The sequence below is a fragment of the Mastomys coucha genome, unplaced genomic scaffold (assembly GCF_008632895.1).
Source record: "Mastomys coucha isolate ucsf_1 unplaced genomic scaffold, UCSF_Mcou_1 pScaffold15, whole genome shotgun sequence".
NCBI lineage: Eukaryota > Metazoa > Chordata > Mammalia > Rodentia > Muridae > Mastomys > Mastomys coucha.
Window position 1 is genome coordinate 107,073,856 of NW_022196897.1, and position 12,139 is coordinate 107,085,994.

Below are 12,139 nucleotides of genomic sequence, written 5' to 3' on the forward strand. Positions count from 1 at the left end.
AAAAAAAAAAAAAAGAAAAAAATAATCAGAAAATTTAACCTATTTGGAAAAAAGTGATTAAGATACCTCATATCCAACTAATCTGTTTGAATATGAATTTTTATTATGAAGTGGAAAGGAAAGAGCTACAGACTTATCAGTGTTCATTAAAATACTGTCCAAGGGAGAAAGATCTTTAGCCTCATAGCTACATAGATACTAAATCACCAGTAGGGAAGGGGACCACTTACAAGAACTTTAAACAACTGGAAGACTATCCCTCAAAACCACTTGATTTCCTTTTATTTTTTCCTAAAACAGTTTTTTAATTTGTTGATCCTAAAACCACTGCCTACACACAACAGCAGAAGCTAGTAGCCATTCATCCAAGATTACCAATGCAGAGTCTACAATAATTTTACAAAGAGCATTTAGGATTCTTGACTAACATGAATCAACCCCCCAAAACGTAATCTGTGCCAGGCAGTGGTGGCACATGTCTTTAATCCTGGCACTTGGGAGGCAGAGGCAGGCGAATTTCTGAGTTCGAGACCAGCCTGGTCTACAGAGTGAGTTCCAGGACAGCCAGGGCTATACAGAGAAACCTTGTCTTGAAAAACAAAAACAAAAACAAAATGTCTGTGTTGGACAGTCTGTAAAATTATGCTTTATATTCTGCAAAGCTCGAATCAGATCACAGGGGAGCCACCACTCTTCCTGACAACCCATTCTTGAAGGATAACTACAGCGACCGGGCAATGGCAGCGCATGCCTTTAATCCCAGCACTTGGGAGGCAGAGGCAGGTGGATTTCTGAGTTCAAGGCCAGCCTGGTCTACAGAGTGAGATCCAGAACAGCCAGGACTACACAGTGAAACCCTGTCTTGAGAAAAAAAAAAAAAAGAAAAAGAATAACTACAGCTAGCTAGGCAGTGGTGGCGTACACCTTTGGTCGCAGCACTCAGGAGGCTGAGGTGAGTGCATCTGAGTTCAAAGCCATCCTGGTCTACAGAGTGAGTTCCAGGACAGCCAGGGCTACACAGAGAACCCTATCTACACATACATACACATACATACACACATACTACAGCCTTCAGCTATACAGAACAGCCTTCAGTGAGGAAAGGCAAGAGAAAAACACTTTGTGAGCTATGAACAAGTCTCTTGTGAACTACAGAGGGTTCTGGCACTAAGAGACTAGAGGGATGTTCCCTTTGAGCCTTCCTTTTGCAGAGCCATGTTGCATCTCAGAGGTCTGGCTGCCTGCCCAGGGTCTCAGCATCACCCAAGAGTCACACATTTAACACAGGTCTCAAGTTTCTGGGCTGAACTATTAAACTTCCTGCTACTTCATCGGAAAGCCATGAGAACAAAGAAATGAGAAAGGTTATATTAAATGAGTGGCTGGATGTACAAATTAGCATAAAGCATTGGGAATGGCAGGAGATGAGCAGAACATACAAAATAAAATTGTGGTGTCTTCAGGTACAGCAGAGAGGTGGAGTTGTTGACCTAGCTCGCACAAAACCCTTGGCTAGACCTCACACAAGGGGCTGGGGAGGGGGGAGAAAATAGTTTTCCTAATTCTCTTGCCATTTTCTTTCAACCAGAAAGTAAAGATATATAATATGAGATATGTTATTAATAAAAACAGTCCATAATATTTTATAATGACATGCTGGGAGATCTAATTTGCAGCAAGACAGTACATCATTATATCTGTGTCTTAAAGTGTCTTAAAAATAATCAGACTATCAAGCGTACGCAATATTAAAATTAGAGTATGAGTAATGTCTTCTTTACGATAAAAGTTATTAGAAAACAGTCCTTAGATGTGATTTCTATAATGTGGCTATTTGTTTAAATAAGCTTGTCTAAACCACTCCATATGCATCAAAAAGTAAGAGCACATGCTGTCTCGAAGAGGCTCTTTGTTCAGTTCCTAGCACCTACACGGCAGTGCACAACCATCAATAACTCCAGGGGATCCAGTGCCCTCTTCTGGATGCAGGCACCAGGCACAAATGCAGTGCACACACATAGATCCAGACAAAACACTTGTATACATAATTTTTAAAAATCTTTTATTTAAAAAGGTAAACAAAGTGTTGATTTTTCAGGCCGTCTTCACTGCTTATAAAATCTGGCTGTAGTTCTGTGGAACCAAGCAAACTTTTTTTTTCCAACACACACTAGAATCTGAAGCTGAGTAAAAGCTGAAGTAATCTCTCAGAAATCAAGCTCCTTTCATGGAATAACTTCTGAGTAGCATCCCAAAGAGCTGGTGGGCTATCCTGTTGCATAGATTGTACACGGTGATAAAACCGCAGGATCACTGTTCCATAAAACACTCTACGTGCCTTTCCCAGCCTATGGAGCCCTTCTGACCTATAGGACTCCAATCCATACTAACTTCGGGGGTTGGATTTTTCTAGAAACAAAGTCTAAAAGGAAGCAGCCTGGGTCAGGGCTTCCACCTGCCAACGTATCCCAGGGAATACATGACATCCTTCAGAGAATTAATTCTGCGCGCTCTCTCTCCTTTTTTAAATATATATTTCTTAGGGTTTTTTTTTAAAGATTTATTTTATTTATTTTATGTGTATGAGTAGCTGTACAGATGGCCATGAGCCATCATGTGTGCGGCTGCTGGGAATTGAACTCAGGACCTCTGCGGGTTGCTCGCTCTGGCCCACTCGCTCAGATCTCATTACGGGTGTTTGTGAGCCACCATGTGGTTGCTGGGATCCAAACTCAGGACCTTTGGAAAAGCAGTCAGTGCTCTTACCCACTGAGCCATCTCGCCAGCCCCTCTGCTCTCTTATATTCTGATCAATGTTCTTATCTGCTTAGTTCATGTTTAACAAGACATGAGTCTCACTGGTACCTGCCTAGAGCACTGGAAACCCTCAGGGATTGCTGAAGACAACTCCGCCACCTAGGTGTCCTCAAGATGAGTTGGGGTTCAGATTAGAGGCTTGTAAGTTAAATCAAGTGCAGAGGGAAAAAAAAAAGGCTCTACACCAACTTAGTGGCAACAGACGATTCTATTGACTACAAAGTGCCAGACTGTGCCAGTTCTGAGTGTTTTGACTTACGCCCACAAATTCGATGGAGGTAGCCAGACATTTGCGTGTGCCCTGGGGCACGCTGTTTTGATGGGCTGCTATTAGTTTTTTCCATGTCTTGGGCCTAAGGGCCTTAGCTAAATTTTTGGCTCCTATACTACCACTTCACAGGAAACTCCCTTAATCTTTCCAACAAAAGAGTGTTCCTACTGTCAGCTATCCCCCCACTTTTTTTTTTTTTGCCAGAGCAAAATAACCTATTAGCGTTGGCAATCTGCCAAATGCCGATTCCCCAAGTGCCAGGCGCTCCTTTCTTGGAGGTTCCAATCTCTACAAAGCTATGGCCTGGCATAGTGTTCAAGGCTAAAAGTGCACCCTGGGTAGGGCTGGCAACCTCAGGGCTGGCAGGCAGGGGTTCACTAGGGAATCTAAGGCAGCAAGCCCTGGTGATCCGGAAGCTATTTTTGGTGGGCACAGGTTTAAGGATGGAGATGCTCAAATATGCCTTTTAGGGGCCTCATGGGTCACATTTCCTAACCGCTATTGAACAACCAAGTCTGAGCTGAGTCTGTCAGGAGTTTTTTTAAACATCAGCTGAAAATTGGAATTTGATCACTGACACTGATGCCCAAGAGAAGAGGATTCTGGGAGATAAAATTCATAGGTAGTTGCTACAGCTACAAGATTAAGATTGAAACATGCTAGCATCATTTTTTGAGGATTCTTAACGTGTGGCAGAATTAGAATTAGTCTTCGAGTTAGGCTTCATTTACCACAAGCTTTATGCATTTATTTTTAGTTTTGACTGATTCCTCTCAGCTTGTCAAATATGATTGAAATTTTGCTGACAGTAATTCTCCCTCAGCAACTATATTTCTGTTGTTTTACTCAACTGCACCAGAGTAAGTGAGATAAACACACTAAATGGAAAACTAAAGACTTCACACTTTGAGCTTTTCTATCAGAAGCAGCTTCTTAACTCTGCTGAAATGCCTTCTATCCATTTCCGAGTACCGTTTCGGCTTTGGCAATCTTTCATAACCTAGATCAAATTTCACCTCCATTGACAACTATTTATTGACTTAGAGTCCCCCACCCCATCCCATCTCCCAGCCCCTGCCTCCTATGTGCACTGTCAAAGCATATCGGCTGCCTTAACCCCCACGCCACAATGTTTATAGCTTCTAAGTAAATTCTTAAAGGGACAAAGGTACTTACTACTCCTGCCTCCCTATGCTCTAAGTTATGGAGAATATGTGTTTGGAAAGCAGTGCATAAATATGCAGTGATCAGGGGCTGGAGAGATGGCTCAGTGGTTAAGAGCACTGAATCCTCTTCTGAAAGACCTGGGTTTGACTCCTAGCATCCACAGCATGGCTCAAAACAGTTTGTAACTCCAGTTATACAGGATTCTGCTGCCCTCCTCTGGCCTCCATGAGCACTGCATGCATATGGTGAGCATACACACCCATATAAAATAAAAATAAATATGGAACAATCGAACTATTTTTTAAGCAAGAGGATGAAAACCATGAAACTGATAAATATGACAACATCAGAATAGTACAGTGAACAGAATCTTTACAATCCTGCCAGCCTGGAGATGGCTCTGCATGTATAAACAAAGAAAGATGGTAAGTTCATTCCAAAAACACAAACCAAAAATGTGAGATTCAATCTTTGCTTCTTCGCTCTTACATTCTATATCCAACAAACAAGGCTTGTTAATCTTCCTTCCAAAGGCCTCTATAATCGGGCAGGGACTCTCAAACCTAAGCAACATAAGAACCACCTGAAAATCTTGTTCTAAAGGGCTGTGGAGGTGGGTAGATGGCTCGATTGGTCAAGTGCCCTCCTTCCAAGCACAAAGACCAGAGTTTGATCTGTAGAACCCCTCTAACAACAACAGATCCTGGCACAGTGGCATGGGCTTGGCATCTCAGCAGGGGAAGAGACAGCAGAGATCCTTGGCTTGGCTTACTTGGTGTGTTCCAGGCCAGTGAGAGATTGTGCCTCAAAAAAGGTAGATGGTGCCGGAGAGATGGCTCAGCGGGTAAGAGCACTGACTGCTCTTCCGAAGGTCCTGAGTTCAAATTCCAGCAACCACATGGTGGCTCATAACCATCCGTAATGAGATCTGATGCCCTCTTCTGGTGTGCCTGAAGACAGCTACAGTGTACTTACATATAATAATAAATCTTTAAAAAAAAAAAAGATAGATGGTATGTGAAGAACAACATCTGAGGTTGTTTCTTGGCTACCATATGCCTATGTACACATGTATGCACACCAACACATGTGAGTACACATACATACATACATACATACATACATACATTATACACATATGGTTTCTGAACTTAGTCTCCAGTTTCTGATTCACTAGGGCTGAGGTGTGAACAAGGATTTACATTTCTAGCAAGTACCCGATTGGGTACATGGTAATTCTGTGATCCAGCAACCACAGTTTGAAAACCACTGGGCAGTGGTAGTGCACACCTTTAATCCCAGCATCCAGGAGGCAGAAACAGGCAGATCTCTGTGAGTTTGAGGCCAGCCTGGTCTACAGAGCAAGTTCTAAGACAGCCAGGGCTACCTAGCAAAACCCTGTCTTGAAAAACAAAAACAAGCAGAGAAGGGGGGGGCAGGAAGGAAGGAAGGAAGGAAGGAAAGGCAGGGGAGGAGAGGGGAGGGGAGGGGAGGAGGTAAGAAAGGAAGGAAGGGAAGGAGAGAGAAGGCCACTGCTTTTATCCATTCTTTACTCCATCCTCCATTCTTTTGGCAGGGTTCACAGTTTCTACAAAAGGAATGGGAGCTATGGCTTATGACATAGGAAGCCACTTTGAATGATGCATGAAACAGCTAAATTTGTTCTGCTCTTAATGAGTTCCCTTAGCAGGCAATAGTTTTCTGAGGCTTTGAAATGATCACTAATACTTGAGTGCGTCTTACAGCACTTCTGGAGTAGTCCAGAGCACTTCTTAATACAAAGCAGCTGATGAGGTCATGGTCGTCATGCAAGTTGTCAGAAGGGGGAGGAGGGGAGGCAGCAACAATCGTTGTCAAAGGGGTGTGTTCTGTGGACGGGAGAATGGAACTATTGTACACAAACTCAATGGATGCCAAGCATGTGGCCCAATTATTTTGCCTGTATGAGCATGGCACGGAAGGCTCTCCTTAGAGAACTTGATTCACACGTTTGTGTTTTGTCTTGTATCCACAGGCAAAAGCCTAGAGATTTTTCAACCCAAGAGTCTTCACCAAGTTCCTGTCTTTTAAATCTAGAACATAAGTAGTTGGAAAGATTTAAACATGATCTATAGAAATAAAAGCCATTTCAGCTGGTAAAAGACAAATGCATGAGTTTACACACTGGTCAGATCCTGACGACAGTGAGGGTCAAGTGAAGGAAGAAGTCCATGATTCACATTGGGGGATCAGCCCCAGAAAAACTGGAGTTCAATAGCTCAGCAAGCAAAGGCTTGCCATGCAAGCACCAGGACCTGAGTTTGAATCCCTAGCACCCACATGAAAAAGCTGGGCATGGTAGCATGCACCTAGACATGCAGAGACAGGATTCCCAGAGTTCACTGTCCAACCAGTCTAGATAAATTGGTAAGTTATAGGCTTAAAGAGTGATTCTATGTCAAGAAACAAAGTGGAACAATTAAGGAACCTAAGTTCAACCTAAGCACTCAAGCATGCACATGCAAGGGCACACACAGTGGACAGCGCAAGGGTGGGAGTGGATGGGATTGGAGAAGTGCGTACTCTTAGATTCTATTTTCCTTAGTCCATCTTTGACTCTTCCTGTATTTAAGGTAGTTGTATTGGTCACCAATGTCCAGAGTTTTAATGGGATAGAAAATCTGTTTTGGTGCCAGAATGGGCATATGACTGGGTATTTTTACATTCGGGGGTACACTAACCCAGCAACATAGGGATGAAATGGCTCAAATTGTTCAGCTGCACCGGGCAGTGGTGGTGCATGCCTTTAATCCCAGCACCAGGGAGGCAGAGGTAGGCGGATTTTGAGGCCAGCCTGGTCTACAGAGTGAGTTCTGGGGCAGCCAAGGCTACACAGAGAAACCCTGTCTCGAAAAATCAAAAAAGAAAAAAAAAATTGTTCAGCTACATAAAAGTCAAAACAAACAAAAAAACACAAAGATGACTGAACGTAATGGTTCAAAACCAGAAAACCAGAGGGACAATGACTATTCCAGGTCACCAGACTGGCCATCACCTTTGCTCTATATGTACCACACAAACAAGCAAGTTGCAAGGTGTTGCCAATCCTCTTCAAGTTCCCTTGTGTTATGTGAGCCCTGGCAAGGCCAGGGAAGAGTGGCCCATGGGCAGTGGCTCCATGAAGCAGGGTTAGCAAGTTTAGACAGCATGGTATATATTAGGCTGTCTGTCAAAGATGAATTCACCTTGAAATAACCCTTACTAAAGACAGCTGGGCAGCAGGGTTCATTTGGAGGTCTACGTCCTATTCTGGATAGTACTGACGTTAGGGATCATAGTCCAAGAGCTTTATGCAGCTATGAAGGATGCTACATCCAAAATACTAATGTTGGCAGGCCACCAAGGTTCCATGAAGCACTTATGGTACAGAATTCATTTGGCATGGACTCTTTATGCTTTATATATTGGGTGGAAAAAAAAAACAATGGCAAAAACAAAAACTGAAGAATAAGAGAAAAATGTGCTCACAGGGCTCCATGAACTCAACAAAGGATAATCTCAGAGTTCTCAGAGATATCAAAGACCGCATAAATATCACATTTACATGCTTCTCCTTCTTACCCAGGAGAAGTCCTTCAGAGAAAATTGGTTTAGGAAAGATGGGTTAAGATGAAAAGAGTTATATTTACAAGATGTTTATTGTTTTCAGGTACATGACATTTTGGGGTGTCAACACTACAGTCATACACCACAAATAAAAACACTCTCACTCCATCCTTCATAAGTTCTCAAGTATGATTTGCCATCAAAATCTTTTTTATTATTTCAGTACAGCAACTAAATGTCTTGTTTCTGATATGGCATTGCATATGTCAAACCTGTGCATGAACCACTGTAAATCTGTAACGAAAATGTCTGTTTGCCTGCTATAGCAGTTGCTCACCTATAATCCCAGCACTTGGGAGGCAGAGGCAGGCAGATCTCTGGGAATTCAAGGTCAGCCTGGTCTACAGAGTGAGTTCCAGAACAGTCAAAGCTACATAATAGTCTATCTCAAAAACAAACAAACAAACAAGCAAAAGCCTATTTTTAACGTCCAATGCTGTGATAAATGAGTCTCTCGGTAATGAGGTAAACTCAACATTTCATATTCTCTTGCTACATGGTTTGCTGAATTGCCTCATCTAGCACATTCATGCCAAGCGTTTAATAGAATGCAAATTCGTACAAATACCCGTAAGTAAAATCTGTTGTGTTGAATGTTTTTGGACCCCATTTGTACGTGTTTTCCCCATAGACAGGAAAAAGAATGAGGAGATAGTCATGTATCCAGAATTTACTTTCTGTGCTAAGAAGATATATTTTATAAAATATCTAATTAGTTTTATACAATATTTAATACTGAAGTCAAGGAGCAATACAAGTGTTTTTAGGATTCTGGGAGACTAATTTTGTAGTTATCTTAATTTCAAGAGCTAGAGACTAACTGGCTTTTATTGTAACAGAGATCCTGAGACAGCATAATTACCTGTTCACTAATTTTTTTAGAAAAAAAATCAATATTCATGAAAATACAACAGCTTTGTGTTTTCTCTGTGAATAAAATTATCCTAATTTTCTACCAACATTCCTTCTGCATTAATGAAACCAAGAGACCAACTTACAAAATAGGAAGCAGAGATTCTTAGAAAAGGCAAGCCATCGTCCAGGAATGGACCTCTTCCTCAAACCAAAGACCCAGGCACGACAGAGGAAGGGAAATGAGAACTCCGGGACAGCTCGTACGTGTCGGTTTTCTCTTTCGACCGTGTGGATACCTAGAATCCCACTCAGGTCATCAGCCTTGGCAGCAAGCACCTTTACCTGCTGAGCCATCTCACCAGCCCAAGTTCTTACAGTTTAAAGAAAGGCTCTAATAAAAAGCTAAACTATCCCAGGAGGAAATTTTACAACTTCATTGAGAATAATTAGAAATCATGTAAGACAATTTATTATTTAATCTGACTTATTTTCCTTAAAAAAAAAAAAAACTAAGATTTTCCTAATTCTTCTTTTGTGTTTAAATGTCCCTCATTAAAAAAAAAAAAATTCCACGTCATTTTCCTTTTGCTATGAAATAAGCATTATATTTCTACTATATAGGTGAGGAAAGTAAGGTAGAAAGATAGGAAGCAACTCAGGGAATCAGAATAGGAAGTAAACAGGATTAAGAATCAGTTGACATTGGTTTAAATACAGTAAAGCCACCTACTAGCAGTAAGTAAATTCCTTTGACCTCTGGGACCCATCTTCTTTTCATTTATAAAACAGAAGCCATACTACCCACCTCTCTCCTGTGAGGCACAAACAGTGTCTAAGAGAATGCTTAGTGCATAATTAGTCATTCAGCACAGGGCCCACCCACCAATCCACCATGCCATTTTCTTCATTTGGTACAATGGCTATATAATCAATCCATAATGCCATTGTGAGGGAAATGAGGTACAGATTGTGAATACAGAGGTCCCTGGCTGGTCTCAAAATGACTAGCTGAGCCACAATCAAATCCAAACACTGGCCCCTTGGTAGAACTGCCTCTGCACACACGGCTTATTTATAACACTCACGCAACAATCTGCTTACCCTGACTGCTTAATCTGCGATTTAAATATGTCTCCAACAAAATCTAACTCATGTCTACAGTGGCTTTATATTTCAGTTATCACCCCCAAAATACTATAATACCTCTTTTGAAAATACTTACTTGTCCAAAAGATATTGCTACTAGAATGTCTGCAATGTATCTTTAATAATACATGAACTATTAATACATAACACATAAACACAATACATAAGCATGTCTAGACATTTGAATTATCCCATTAAGGTTGACTTCAAAGATACTAGTTAGTCTTTTCATTTTTCACTTTTTCTATTTTCTCCCAAATAAAAAGTCAGGTAGTAAATGTGGTAAATTAATACAGATTTGCATAGATAAAAACAGAAAACTGAGAAATATGGATAAGATCCGAATGTATGAGGCAATGACCTTCAAAACTGGCTATTAGCACCGTTCTTCACAGGGGAGCAATTACACTACAATCCTCCTATGTATACTTTCATTTCTCCTGATCTGCAGATGCATTTCCATATCAGAAAGGAGAAAAGAGTAGGCTGGTGACTGGGAGAACCTTCTTTGCAAAGATAGAAGGCATTCTGGTTACCCTAATAATTGCATCCTAAAGGCCAGCTCACTATAACTGCATTATGAAATGCCGCTAAACCAATACCTTAACAGAACTGCCTTATGACTGAAATTTACCAAACATGGCTTTCATGACACCAACCAATGATATATTTCTAATTCTGTATTGCCCTACATGGTCTCTGGTTATTTCGAAAGCCATAAAAATATTTCTAAAATAAATACCGTGTCTCAATGAAAGTATAACACTTTAAGAAAAAAAGAGTTCAAATTATCACCAAAAGATTTAATATACAGCATTGCCATTCTCAAAGTATTAAGAATAATGTTTAGCTAAATAGGGAGCCCACGCCTCCCTTCCATATTAAAAACTGTACCGAGTGTTTAACAAGCAAGCACATGTGGGCACACACATATGGGCACACACACAACACACAGTAGAAATATAAAAAGGGAAAGTTGCTAAGAAAAGCTCAATCTCAATGCTTTGTTTTAAAAGCTGCATATAAAAATATTAGACTCATATATTGACTTTTTTCAAGCTTTTTCTCATATGGGTAAAAACAAAAGCAAAGCAGCATCTAAATAGTAACATAAAAAAAATGGCAAATGTGCTACACAATTCCTCTGTTGAAGAGACTACAGCAAAACCACCATGTACAATGGTTAAGACATCTAGACTGTGCATGGGAGCCATGATTAATTCTTATAACATTAAATTATAAAAGCAACAAAAAATAAACACAAGCACAGTAGAATATAGTAAACATTACTCCAATAAGTCCAACTTAACTTTAAAGCACTCTTTTTTTCTCAAAGGCAATAAGAACCACATATAAGAATAATTAATATTACAATATTAATCAACCTCACCTGTTCAAGGAAGACCCGAAACCACAAGGTTAGCAAACATTTCTAGAGGTGTGGTGTTTCATTTGTACTCTATACCTTGGCAAAAGTTAATGATCTACTAAGAAATTTTATGTCACTATATACCACAAAAGTATTCTTAAGATTTATGAAACCTAAACCTCACACTGCCCTCGGCAGGCTATTTTACACATTTGTTAAATTTTTATGCCTTTTTTTTTTTTTTAAGGCAAGACTTTTAAAGCTCTTGACAATGTACTCAAAGTGCGAAGGTGTCAATTCCATGCTTTCTTCTCCTCCATTAAAAACGGGAGGGGGTGTACATAGAAACAATGACACCATAGAAACAAAAAGTAGCAAGCCACTATGGAGTTGGGAAATAATACATACCATCTCTCCATCATCGTTAGCTACAAAAACCCTTTCTTTTCATGACTCGCATTTTTATGGGCATTTAATCTATATTAAGTAGACTTCAAAAAGAGTCTGTGCTCAATCTCTACTCTCCTGGATCTTTGGCAGCAATCAGCACTTAAGCCCAGGGCTTGGGGTGGAGTGGGGGTGGGAGGTTACTGGAGAGGAGGTTGAACTGAGCACAGTCAGCATTAAGCACCTACTCTCTACCCAGGGTCTTTCTCACCTCTCTCTCTCTCTCCTCTCTCTCTTTCTCTCTCTCTCTCTCTCCTCTCTCTCTTTCTCTCTCTCTCTCTCTCTCTCTCTCTCTCTCTCTCTCTCTCTCTCTCTCTCTCTCTCTCTCTCTCTCTCGCAAATGCTATTGTGCTCTGTCAGCAAGACGACAGATAGACAGACAGACAGAAGATAGATGGGGGCATCCTAAGGGTCAGATCTAG

General features: G+C 40.8%; 1 protein-coding gene across 3 annotated transcripts in view; it reads right to left on the bottom strand.

The window, feature by feature from the left end:
- Frmd5 (FERM domain containing 5) overlaps positions 1-12,139 on the bottom strand; it is a 269,855-nt gene that overhangs the window by 256,336 nt on the left and 1,380 nt on the right. The window lies entirely within an intron of this gene.